Source organism: Protopterus annectens, chromosome 1.part1 (genome assembly GCF_019279795.1).
Source record: "Protopterus annectens isolate FY-2018-M chromosome 1.part1, PAN1.0, whole genome shotgun sequence".
NCBI classification, from domain to species: Eukaryota; Metazoa; Chordata; order Ceratodontiformes; family Protopteridae; genus Protopterus; species Protopterus annectens.
Genome location: NC_056726.1, coordinates 1,383,654,376 through 1,383,668,310, shown reverse-complemented (window position 1 = coordinate 1,383,668,310; position 13,935 = coordinate 1,383,654,376). Strand labels below are relative to the sequence as shown.

Here is a 13,935-nt window from a genome sequence, read left to right as displayed (position 1 = left end):
TTAACCATGACATCTAAAAATGCAATCTCTTCCCAGGAATAAACGTGAACTTTAGAAAATCTGTAGACTGGCGCAAATTCTACAAACTTGAGCGAAGGTCTGAAGTGATCCATCCCATAAAAGGAGGATATCCACAAACCTAGCATACCATAGGATGTAGTGAGAATCCTGCAGCTTGCAACAGTCTCTCTCCCATTGTACTAAGGCCAGGTTGGCGTAGCTGTTGGCACACTGCCCATTGATATGCCAACCTTCTGCACATAACTTGTTCCTCGTACAAAAAAAAACATTTTCAAGTAGTTCTAATAGAGCACATATTAAATCAATCTTAACAGTAGAAAAAGTGATTAACTTTCTGACATTTTTTTATGCCCCATACATTGGGAATGACAGATTCTATATCTAGTACCAAATAGTTATTACCAAGGTTGGAGGTGGCCACAAATAGTTTCTGTAAGACTGTGTCTTTAAGAACGGTCTCTCAACCATCTAAGAGTGTAAATTCTTTCAACAAAAATTTGAGTGGCTCCATAACTCAACCTTTCCCAGACACGATGTATTGGTGGAGTGAATGCATCTTTATGCACCTTCAGTAGACCATAAATTATGGGTACAAAGCTATCAATCATGCCAGTCATAAGCATATCAAAAAGAGATACTTTTAGAAATAAACAAGTGGCAGCATCACAGTTTTCCCATTTGTGCTCTAACATTCCCTGTCCAGTACTACTATTTCCCCTCCTTTGTCAGCATATAGACGTCATATTTTTAAGTTCAGTTAGTGCAACATGCTCTTCAGAAGTTTAAATTATATGTAGCATTGTCTTTATATTCAAACTCTTATTTGTTTTTCACATTTCTTCAAACATGTTTCTTAGCATTCAGTGGTGGGATATAGGTACTGGGTTTCTTAAATGTTAGTCATTGCTGTTACACTGGAAAGCATATTTTCTAAGAGTAAGTGTCCTGTCAAAAAGCCACAAGTCTGTCCATACATCAGGTAAATCTGAGTAGGAATGAAGGAGAGGCCTTTATTCAAAAGTACCATTTGTGTAGGGGTTAAATGCACAGAGGAAATGTTAATAACTAAATCCATTGGCCTGTTGAAGTCTTGCCCTTTCTCCCTTGGCTTTGTGATCTGTCTGATCAGAAAAAGGCTTTGTAGGTTAAAATTTGTAGCAGCTCTAAAACCCATATTTGAAGTCGCTGCAGAAAAGCTCCTAGCTTAGTCAACATTAGATTTTCTTTTGTGTAGATGTCCCGTTGGCATTTTTCTCTACTGTCATGCCGAGGCTTACTGGTTGCGAACATGTGTGCATGCTCTGATGTGGCGATAACTCCTCCCAGAGGAAGACTGTACTGAATCCATAGTTGCTGGCTTGCTCAGTCAACAGCTCTGTAGCTGGCTACGAATGGTCAATATTGGTTGCAGCAGTAACATTTGCTCTACTCCATGTAAAAAATGCCCCATTAGTGAAATGATTGTCCCATTGCAGTTTTTTCATTTTAATAAACTGCAACCTCTGTCAGAATATTTCATGCAGAGAACCAAATATCGCCGGTAGCAGAAAAAGCATCATAAATCTCATTTTGTAGTGTTTTTCTGCAGTTCCTTTTCAGGGAGAAAAGTCAATAGTTGTAAATAACCAGAATTAGTTTGTAAATTAAAGTTTTGATATCTCAAAACAAGTCTGAATACAAGTTCCCATAGGTGCACATATTGAGAATTCTAAGTAACTTTGAGAGATGCCTCTAAATGGAACTGCTGCCACTGCAGCCTCTTGAATTTATACAATTTGTTCTCTAGCATTTTAAATTTACTAAGAGCAAATATACCTAATTATCAGTACCAGTCCATTGTAAATTATTGTCCAAAAGTGGGATTACAGGCACCGCCATAATCCTATTAAGTAATTCGACAGAGTAATGGGGTGTTTTTTACATGGAGTAGAACAAATGCTACTTCTGCATCCACTATTGACCATTCGCAGCCAGCTACAGAGCCTTTGACTAAGCCAGTAACTCTCTGGATTCAGTACAGTCTACCTCTTGGGGGAGGAGCTGTCACCACATCATTGAATGAGCATGTATACATGCTCGTAACCAGCCCTGAACAGCCTTTGCATGATGGTAATGAGAGCACCAACTGAGCATACACAGTCTGTTGATGAAGCTGGGAGTTTTTCTGCACCAACAACTTCAAATATGGACTTCAGAGCTGCTACAACATTTTAACCTACAAAGCCCTTTTCCAATCAGAAATCAGAGACTGATCACAAAGTTGAGGGAGAAAGGGCAAGATATTGTGTTTTTCAAATGCATCAGACTTCAACAGGCCAATGGAAATGGAGGTAAAAGATTGATGTACAACATCTCCTCTGTGCATTTAACCCCTCCACAAATAGCACCTTTGAAAAAGGCCTCATTTCTACTCGTAAAGCAGATTAAACTGATGTATTTGGCTTTTTGGCAGGGCACTTGCACTGAAAAGCATATTTTCTAAAAGTAATAGCAATGACATAACATTTTTAAGAAAGCCAGTACCTATATCCCACCAGAGTGTTAAGATCGACATGTCTGAAGAAATTTGTGAAAAAAGTTTGAATGTAAAGATAATGCTACATATTATAATTGCACTTCTGAAGTGCATGTTGCACTAACTGAACCTAAAAACATGATGTCTACAGAGATTAGATCAGCTGACAAAGGAGGGGGAACAGTAGTACTGGACAGGGAATGCAAAGAGCACAAATGGAAAACTTGTGATGCTGCCACTTGTGTGCATTTCTAAACCTGTTGTCAATGCAATTGTTGAAAGTATCTTTTTGATATGCTTATGACTGGCATGATTGAGAAGCTTTTTCAGTATTTTGAAGTTAAACATTATTTAGTACCCATAACTTATGGTCTACCGGAGGTGCATAAAGATGCACACTCCACCAATGCGTCCAATAGTGTCTGAAAAGTTGGGTTACGGAGCCACTCAAGTTTTATTGAAAGAATTTACACACTCTCTTAGATGGTTGAGACCATTAAAGACACAAAGTTTCTTAAAGAAACTATTTGTGGCCACCTCCAACCTTGGTAATAACTATTTGGTAATGGACATGGAATCTCTTTTTACTGTCGGTCCTAATGTATGGGGCATAAATGTCAGTTTATGAATATTCTTTTTCTACTGTTAAAATTGATTTAATATATGCCCTATTAGAACTTTTTGTTTGAGGAGCAGTTTTATTGTGCAGAAGGTTGGCATAGCAATGGGCACAGCATGTGCAAACTGCTATGGCAACCTGGTTTTAGTACAATGGGGGAGCTGCAGGATTTTCTCACTACATCCTATGGTATTCTAGGTTTGTAGACACCATCCTTTTATGGGATGGATCTCTTCAGACCTTAGCTCAGTTTGTAGAATTTCTGCATCGGTCTACAGATTTTCTAAAGTTCACTTAAGTATTCCTGGGAAGAGGTTACATTTTTAGATGTCATGGTTAAGAAATCAGATTAGTCATATAGTGACAAGTATTTATAGAAAACACACTTGGAGGAATAATCTATTATACAAGAACAGTATGTACTCTAGACATGTTCCTCAATGTGATCAAGGGACAAGTGCTTGGGGGTAATGACACTCCACAACGATCAACAACTAATATTGGCACTTCTGTCTTTGAAAAGATAGAGAAATGCCAAACCACTTAACCAGATAAAATTATTTAATGTATTCTTGAAGTGCGCTCTGCATACACCTTTCGTTGAAGTAATAACTTCGACATCGGAAAACATTTGACGGTTAAAGACAAGTATTTTAAATTAATACCATGTCAATCAAATAGTTAATCAATAAAGCTAATTAATGAAATCAGTGTAATCAAGTTGAAGTGAATTAAATTTAAAAGCACAAACACTCTTTGTAAAGATCTCTACTAGTAAATGTAATGAATTTCATATTACTGTGAAGAGAATTGATATCAATCTAAACGTTGCATAAGCAACGATGGTGTTTGAAACAGAAATTCTAAGAATAAAAATTCTTGCAAATTCTTAAATTAAATATTGTGAATAAGGTAAAATATGATGGGAATAAAATATAATAAACAGTTGAAACAATGATAGTGTCATATTATATAATCCCAAGTGTAATATATAAATGAGTTGGGTAAGTAAATTATGCTTGCTCAATAGACATACCCTGTTTGTCAGAAGTAGTATGTATAGTATAAATAATCATTCATCATAAATAACACAAGTGCACAAGTGCCGTCAGGTGATGGGCTCGACAATAAGGTACACCACAAACCTATTAAAAATATTATAAACCTTTATAAAGGCCTATATGGTAAATAGTGAGTAACTGTGTGTGTATTAACCTTTATAAAGGCCTATACGGTAAATAGTGAGCAACTGTGTGTGTGTGTATTAAAGTTATATGAATGTTAAATTTAAAAATTTTTTTTTTAAAATATGTTTATTTATTATTGACCCTTCGTAAGTTTATTTGTATACAATTATATAAAAAGGCCCTTATAGTGGTACAATTGTATGTGTGTAACTAAAAACTTGTAGCTAATGTATGTTGACATAGTATTAGTAATTTTCATTTTTCAAGATTCTTTAATCTAAGTATACATTTAATGGAAGTCGTCTCATTGATACTTGGGTGCTGGCTGGCGTTAGTTCTAAGTTGCCAAAGAAGTTCTTTCCTTTCTAATGTAAGGGACTCTGGTCCCCGTCTATCGTCCTTCCTTATTTGGTCTATAACACGGAATAAAAACTAGTGTCCCTGGTTCTCATTATGGTGTCTGGCTAAAGCATTGTCAAGTTTGTTTTTGTTTATACAATAAATTTGTTCATAAATCCTTTCGGCAAGTCGCCTATCGGTCTTGCCGATGTAAAATGCCGAACAATGGACACATTTAGCCAAATAAACAACTTGTTTGCTTTGGCAGTTAAACTTGGCCTTAGATTTAAATTTAGTGTCCCTAATTGAAAAATTTATTACCTTCGTCTATGTATTTACAATAGGAGCACATATTGCACTTATGCATGCCAGCTTTACTTGTAAACTCTACTCTGTTAGCTTCTAGGATCCCTTTTTTAAATTGTGCCCATTTGAAAGTTTATTTTGGGTTTATTCGGGATCAAGGGTCTAAACTGGCTATCATTGGTCAGTAGTTCCCAAGTTTTGTCACTATATTACTAATCGTGTAGGCATCCGTACTAAAAGTAAGAATGAAACTACATTGAAAGCTGGTTTTGTTCTTGGTGGTCTCCTGTACTTCAATACTGCTTCCAACTGTGTTATAGTATGGATTAAGTAAAGGAACATATACCTGTCTCTTTTAAATCTGACTTCGTCCAAGGTTTCCTGAATGAACCGTAACGGGTAACCTCTTTGGAGGAAGAAATTAGTCAGGGTGGAGCACTCTTCTAGGAATTCATCATCCCTAGAGGTCATTCTGGCTGCTCTCACCAACTGGCCCTTAATCACTGACTTTTTCTGATGATTGGGGTGGTAGCTGGTGAAGTGCAAGAACGTGTTCGAGTAAGTTTCCTTCCCGTAGATTTTGGAAACGTATTTACTGTTGGAATAGTCCTTCCTTAATTGGACATCCAAATACTCAAATATGTTCTTGTTATACTTGTGTGTAAATTTCAGGAAATTTGTACTGTTGTTGAAAAGGGCTATCAATCTTTTCAGTTGGTGTTCGGTTCCATCAGAGGATGAAAATCTCATCCAGGAACCTAGTGTAAAAAATTATATTACCCTTAAATTCATTATTAGTTCAAGTTCGCCAGACTAGCTCCACAAGGGGAGCCCATAGCCAACCCAATGTCTTGGTGAAAGATCTCTTTGTTAAACAAAGTTGTATGATAGGACTGTATTAATTCTCCCACCAGTTTAACCTCATCTTCAGGTGCACCTAGAGCCCTTAACATATGGGTTGTCCATTCAATACCAATATCATGTGGGATGGAAGAATAGAGGTCTTTCACGTCCACTGTAATGAAGTAACTTTCAGCTAGAAAGTTTAAATTGCTAATAGATAAGAGGAAGGACCAAGAGTCCTTGCATATCTGACCTTCCTTCTTAATGTACTTTTGCAAGATCTTATCCGCCACCTTTGCGCATGTGTATGTGATACTGTTTCTACCATCTACTAATGCCCTCATAGGAGGGTCGTTCACATTTTTGTGCACTTTGGGAACACCAAAGAGCACAGGGGTTCTAGGTGCAGGCTGCATCAAAAAATAGTACATCTCCCTATCAATTCTGGCCTCCATGTACAATTCCTCAATGAATGACCTTACTCTCATGTAAGCTACATTCATCTCATTGGTAGATACTTTTGAATAGGTATTAGATTCAAGTATATTATGCATTCTAGTGTTATAATCGGAAGTGGACATTATTACAAGGCCTCCGCCCTTATCGGGTTTCATGATTCTTATTTGGGCTTGTTTCAAGAGGTTTAGTATATCCCTTTGTTCCCTCGTTATGTTCGATTTGTAGTAGTGATGGTTAATATTACAATCTTTCAAGTTCCTCTAGCTCAGTGATTTTTTGTGGAGCTAGTCTGGCGAACTTGGTGATGGTTTTTGGTAAAAAATCCTTTGTGCTAACTAATAATGAATTTAAGGGTAATATAATTTTTTACACTAGGTTCCTGGATGATATTTTCATCCTGTTTGGAACCGAACACCAACTGAAAAGATTGATAGCCCTTTTCAACAATAGTACAAATTTCCTGAAATTTACACACTAGTATAACAAGAACATAATTGAGTATTTGGATGTCCAATTAAGGAAGAACTATTCCAACAGTAAATACGTTTCCAAAATCTACCGGAAGGAAACTTACTCTAACACGTTCTTGCACTTCACCAGCTACCATCCCAATCATCAGAAAGTCAGTGATTAAGGGCCAGTTGGTGAGAGCAGCCAGAATGACCTCTAGGGATGATGAATTCCTAGAAGAGTGCTCCACCCTGACCAATTTCTTCCTCCAAAGAGGTTACCCATTACGGTTCATTCAGGAAACCTTGGACGAAGTCAAATTTAAGAGACAGGTATATGTTCCTTTACTTAATCCATTCTATAACACAGTTGGAAGCTGTATTGAAGTACAGGAGACCACTAAGAACAAAACCAGCTTTCAATGTAGTTTCATTCTTTCTTTTAGTACAGATGCCTACACGATTAGTAATAGTGACAAAAAATTGGGAACTACTGACCAATGATGGCCGGTTTAGACCCTTGATCCCAAATAAACCTAAAATAACTTTCAAACGGGCACTTAATTTAAAAGGGATCCTAGAAGCTAACAGTAGAGTTTACAAGTAAAACTGGCATGCATAAGTGCAATATGTGCTCCTATTGTAAATACATAGACGAAGGTAATAAATTTTCAATTAGGGACACTACATTTAAATCTAAGGCCAAGTTTAACTGCCAAAGCAAACAAGTTGTTTGGCTAAATGTGTCCATTGTTTGGTATTTTACATCGGCAAGACTGATAGGCAACTTGCCGAAAGGATTTATGAACACATTTATTGTATAAACAAAAAAGACACCATAATGAGAACCAGGGACACAAGTTTTTATTTCGTGTTATAGACCAAATAAGGAAGGACGATAGAGGGGGACCAGAGTCCCTTACATTAGAAAGGAAAGAACTTATTTGGCAACTTAGAACTAACGCCAGCCAGCACCCAGGTATCAATGAGACTACCTCCATTAAATGTATACTTTAAAGAATCTTGAAAGATGAAAATTACTAATACTGTTTTTCAACATACACTAGCTACAAGTTTTTAGTTACACAATACAATTGTGCCACTATAAGGGCCTTTTTATATAATTGTATATAAATCAACTTACGAAGGGTCAATAATAAATAAATAATTAAACTTTTTAAAAAAATTTTTTTAATTTTTTAACATTCATATAACTTTTCAATACACACAGTTACTATTTACCATATAGGCCTTTATAAAGGTTTATAATATTTTTAATAGGTTTGTGGTGTACCTTTGTCGGGCCCGTCACCCAACGGCACTTGTGTGCACTTATGTGTTACTTATTTATGATGAATGATTATTTATACTATACATACTACTTGACAAACAGGGTATGTCTATTGAGCAAGCATAATTTACTTGCCCAACTCATTTATATATTACACTTGATTATATAATATGACACTATCATTGTTTCAACTGTTATATTTTATTTCCATCATATTTTACCTTATTCACTATTTAATTTAAGAATTTGCAAGAATTTTTATTCTTAGAATTTCTGTTTCAAACACCATCGTTGCTTATGCAACGTTTAGATTGATATCAATTCTCTTCACAGTAATATGAAATTCATTACATTTACTAGTAGAGATCTTAAGAGTGTTGTGCTTTTAAATTTAATTCACTTCAACTTGATTACACTGATTTCATTAATTACCTTTATTGATTAATTATTTGACATGGTATTTATTAAACTTTTTAACCGTCAAATGTTTTGCATGTTTTCCGAAGAAGTCGAAGTTATTACTTCAACGAAAAGTGTATGTAACAGAGCGCACTTCAAGAATACATTAAATAATTTTATCTGGTTAAGTGGTTGAGCGGTTTGGCGTTTCTGGATCCACTTGGTGTTGTCGCTAGCTCGTATTCTGTCTTTTCCAGTCTGAAAAGATAGACAGTGCCACACGTCTCTTATTTAAAAAAATAAATAAATCATTGAAGAGGCACTTGTTACAATGCATCTGTCAGCACAAAGACCATAACATCGACTAGGAAAGGTACATTTTAAATAGGAACTGTACAAGCCTGTACGTTTATTCTGTCCATCCACAAGCCTGTACGTTTATTCTGTCCATCCACAAAGGAAGTTTCAGGTAGAAACCAATTTCTATGCTGATTGTAAGACATGTAATGTTTACTTCAGCTATTGTGTTGTCCTGCATTCTACATGGGTATGAGTAAGACAGCAAAAGGACAGAATTCTAGAACACCTGAGAGACATTAAAAATGAGAAACACAAATGTTCTTGCTAAGCATATAATAAATTATGTTGCAGATCAGTTTTGGGTTTTTGGTGCTTGAAACAATCCCGGAGTTAAGAAGGGGGATATAAAGAACAGGACAATCCGCTAAACAAAAATGGATTCTGTCACTGAGTGCAGATAAAGAACCAGGGTTAAATGAGGTTGCAAGACCAAAATTAAACATTAATAGCTGCAAAGTTTTTTACAAGTTTCTTATGACTTTTTTTTTTATGGTTGCATTTATGCTAGTAATGTTGGTTTAAAGTGTTGCATTAGTAAAGTTGTTTAGAGGCTATCCCTTGGTAGTTTCAGTGACTAGATACTTATGGTGTTAATTGGTTCTTTTTGTAACTATTTAAATGCAGTGTGTTTTTCTCCGTCTGAAGCAGTTTGATACACCATGAAAACTCTTTTTACGAATGAAAGCCTTATTTTATTTCAACACTGCCTGCTGCCACGTTGGATTTTGGTACATTTGTTTTTATTCTTATTCCTTTTATTACTGTACTGACCCATTCTCAATTTTTTTCCTTACCACAGATACCCTACTAAAAGGATACACATCCTAAACAAGAGGTCTTGTGTGGACCACCTCAGATTTATCACTTAGAGGTGACCTGTCTGGCATACAAGGCATCCTCCCACCCAATACTCATCGACCTACTGAACATCAGCAAGTCAAATGGCATCAGAAATACTCAGTCCAGGTATCTAAACTGAATGTTGTAGAGAGATGGCTATATATCGGAGGATACCACTGTTCCAGAACAGACTATTCAAGTAAAACAAAGCTCATCCCTGTCCATATTCAAATGCAACTTATTAATAGAAAATGTACTCCAGGATTGCCCCTCATGCCACTAATGGATAGTCAGTTCCTAAATGCTGCATCCCTTAATGGGTCTCCTCAAATTATTTATAGTATGATCACATTTATTCTCACTAGGGCTAATATACAATGGGATAGGTAAGACTAATCGGGAAATGTTAATTGTTAATTCAAGCACCAAAAGGGAAATTGGCTAAGCTTGGCCAATGTGATAGTAAATGGTTTTAAAAAATTGCCCTTTTTAGATCACCAAGTGCTTCTCTCACCCTCTGCCCCCCCAGTCTTCAATAGCTTTCGGCACCTCTGTAATTGTCTGATTTACTTCTGGGTTTGTCTTGGAATGAGATTTGTCACTCTGTTGAACTGTGCTTTAATCTATTCCCCATACACCTTAATCCTTGTATCATACTGTCTCTTCTTCCTTGGCCATAATCTTTTTTTGGACTTACTGTTCCAGTTTGACACTAACAGACTTAATACAGGCATGCCCCTGCTAAGATGCAGCATTAAGCAACCTTCCTGGAAGTTTTTCCAAACAATATGCCCTTTCCTGCTTATATAAAAATCACTTTATACCCTCTAGTCCATGAAAATACCGTCTAGTCCATGAAAATACCCAGCACTAAGTTCTACAAATTTTTCAGAATGTCCAGATTTTTGCCACCTTTTTGGTTCTCAAAGGTTTTCTAGCAAATCTGTGAGAATTGGATTCACAAAAAGGTGTTTTGAATTTGTATTTCATATTGGTCTCCAGAAATTGTATGGTAATATAAACTTACGAAGCTGTTGGAATAAAAGGTTTTGTAAGAGCAATATTTAAAATGTGTCCCTATTCTTGGGCTGTTGTCCCCCATTACTTTTTTCCAGATTTATTCGACTAAAAGGTTGAGAGGTATGACAGCACATGCTCTTCAGAAATCTCTCCTGTAGAGATGAGGCTAGCAAATGCTGCATTTGCATGCTGAAGTTGTGATGTGGGTTTGCCACTAGCTGAAGATGTTTACCCTCTAGGGAATGGGTGGCCTGTAGATTGCATCCTAATTAGAGAACAGACCTTCTCCAGCAGGGTATTAATCTACAGATTAAGGTAGCTTTTCAGCATGCATTGAGCACTGACTTGAAAGTAACCTAACTGCCACCATTATTTTATGCCCGATAAGCAGGACTTCTGCTGCTTAGTGAGTCAAATTTTAAAATGGTGTTTGTGTAGACATGTACGAGATGTCGATCAAGCTATTTTACACTCACTAAGCAGCACTTTTGCTATTTGAGTAAAATAAATGAAACAGAAGTTTGCATGTGCAGAAACGTGACAGTCTATGGCATGAAAGTGATCGAGCCATGGCAACAGCTGCATGTTTGCATACCTCTCTAATGAAAGCCTAAAAGGGTGAACAAAGCCTCCAAATACGAACAGGTTTTAAATGGTGCTGTTGTAAAATCGGTTGCTTTAATAGTATTTGTTAACATGCATTTTCTGAAGGGCAAGTGAGTGAGCTCAACCACTGGCAACAGCAGTAGACTTGCATACTTATTGACCTCTTAGCTGAAGAAATTTGGGTAAAGCCTAAGGCTCAAAAACGGGAACAGATTTTAATTAGTTCTGTTATAAAATTGCAAGTTGCTTAAATGACAGGATTTATGTTGGTATGACTTCTGAAGCAAACACTCAAACTCGAATGTATATCATTTAGTGATTTCAATCTCTGGCAACAAACCAAAGTAAATAACTGGATATTATTTTAAATTGCATTTTGCATGTAAAATGCTTCCAGCGCCACTTACATGTACTAGAAGTTTGAAACATTATGTGGAGGAACTATTTTACCTCAAATGTATACAAAAAATATAGTAATTCTAAAATTTTTTTTAGACAGCCAATTAAGTGCATGGATGCCCATCAGGGTGTGTTATGAAAATAATGCAAGCCTGGGGTATAGAGGCACGCTGCCTGTGGAATCTGCTCTCTGAATACCCCTGGTGGGCTTCAACTCCCTATTGGGCATTATTGCTTGCTTACCTTGCTTTGGAGTGGAGTAAATATATTTAGCATTTCACCTGTTTGGTGGGATGTTGAAAAGCCACAATCTGTCTTGCAAGGATCAGTTCCTTGAACAGAAGTCTCAAGACTTGATTCTGGTTTGAGGGGGCTTTCATATGGAACATGGACATAACTGCTGAAAAGTGTTCTTGATACCCTTTAATATGGTTGTGAGCACTTTTTGTATTAATTTACAGCTCAATTCACTTGGTGCAAACCTACATGACTCATTAAACTGTGTTCCTGTATTCTATAATCCTTTTTTACACTCCATGCAGTCTTTGCTGATTTTTCTGGATGGAACTTTTACTGATGCCATACTGTTAATTGTTGCAGTTTACCCATTCTGATTACATTGCCTTATGTAATCATCAAAACTACTAGTTCTAAGATGTCAGTTTTCACAATGTTCTAGAAACTCCAAATTAAGTAGTTTTACTGGGCCTGCAGTGAAAATGGGTCCAAAGCTATATGTACAGGTCGGGGAAGGATATGCAAATGTACTTCTCATTGCATTAAGAGCTGCTTTGTAAGAATGACTTTACTGTAGCTGTTAAGCTTTCTCACTTGTATTAATTTCATTTTTTATCTGCAGGCTGACCAGTGCAGTGGACTACAAGGATTTCTGGTCTTCCATAGTTTTGGAGGTGGTACTGGTTCTGGTTTTACATCTCTCCTAATGGAACGCTTATCTATGGATTATGGCAAGAAATGTAAACTGGAATTCTCCATATATCCAGCACCAAGGATTTCCACTGCAGTGGTGGAACCATACAACTCTATTCTGACAACCCATACAACTTTAGAACATTCAGACTGTGCTTTCATGGTAGATAATGAGGCTATCTATGATATCTGTAACCGTAATCTGAATGTTGAGCATCCAAACTATATCAGCTTAAATCGACTGATAGCGCAAGTCGTGTCTTCTATTACTGCCTCCCTGAGGTTTGAAGGCGCTTTGAATGTTGATTTAATAGAATTTCAAACTAACCTGGTTCCTTATCCCAGAATTCATTTCCCTTTGACCACATATGCACCAATTATATCTGCTGAAAAAGCCTATCATGAGCAGCTGTCTGTTCCTGAGATAACAAGTGCATGTTTTGAATCTGCAAACCAAATGGTGAAATGTGATCCTCGCCATGGTAAATATATGGCTTGCTGTCTGCTGTATCGTGGTGATGTTGTGCCAAAAGATGTAAATGCTGCAATTGCCACAATAAAAAATAAACGTACAATTCAGTTTGTGGATTGGTGTCCTACTGGATTCAAGGTAGGCATAAACTATCAGCCGCCAACTGTAGTACCAGGGGGAGACTTGGCCAAGGTCCAACGTGCAGTTTGCTTGTTGAGTAACACTACAGCAATTGCAGAGGCTTGGAGCAGACTGAATCATAAGTTTGATCTCATGTATGCAAAAAGGGCTTTTGTGCATTGGTATGTTGGTGAGGGTATGGAGGAGGGGGAGTTTTCAGAGGCCAGGGAGGACTTGGCTGCCCTTGAAAAAGACTATGAGGAAGTGGGGACTGACTCTGTTGAAGGCTGTGAATATGAGGAAGATGAGTATTAGCACTTCTGTAAAGTGTTGGATGTTTAATAAAATAATTTTGTAAATTAACATGTAAAGCAAATCTATTTATCTGCCACAAACTCTTGAATAAATTAAAACTGAGTACAAACTGCTTATTGTTTCATACTGCCTGATTCCAGTCATAACTGAACTATTCTTCCCCTAAACAGGTATTTGGTAGACTACCACAATGTGGAAAGCTTGTGACTACTTATCCCAGTATTCCTGCATTTGCATTTAAAGCAAATTGCAACATCCTTGAGACAGTGTTAAGACATTGGATATTAGATGTTTGACCAACAGAACATTCCAGTTAGGCCTGATTTATCCATGCACATGATGACCCTATTTTGAGGGATACCCCATTTTCAGGCTTTACTTCACACCTTTCTGAATCTCCATGATTTTTGAAGCTGTCCTGTACAGAGCCACACTACATAATGAG

General features: G+C 36.9%; 1 pseudogene; it reads left to right on the top strand.

The window, feature by feature from the left end:
• LOC122810571 overlaps positions 1-13,602 on the top strand; it is a 166,432-nt pseudogene extending 152,830 nt beyond the window's left edge.
• Positions 13,603-13,935: the final 333 nt, after the last annotated feature.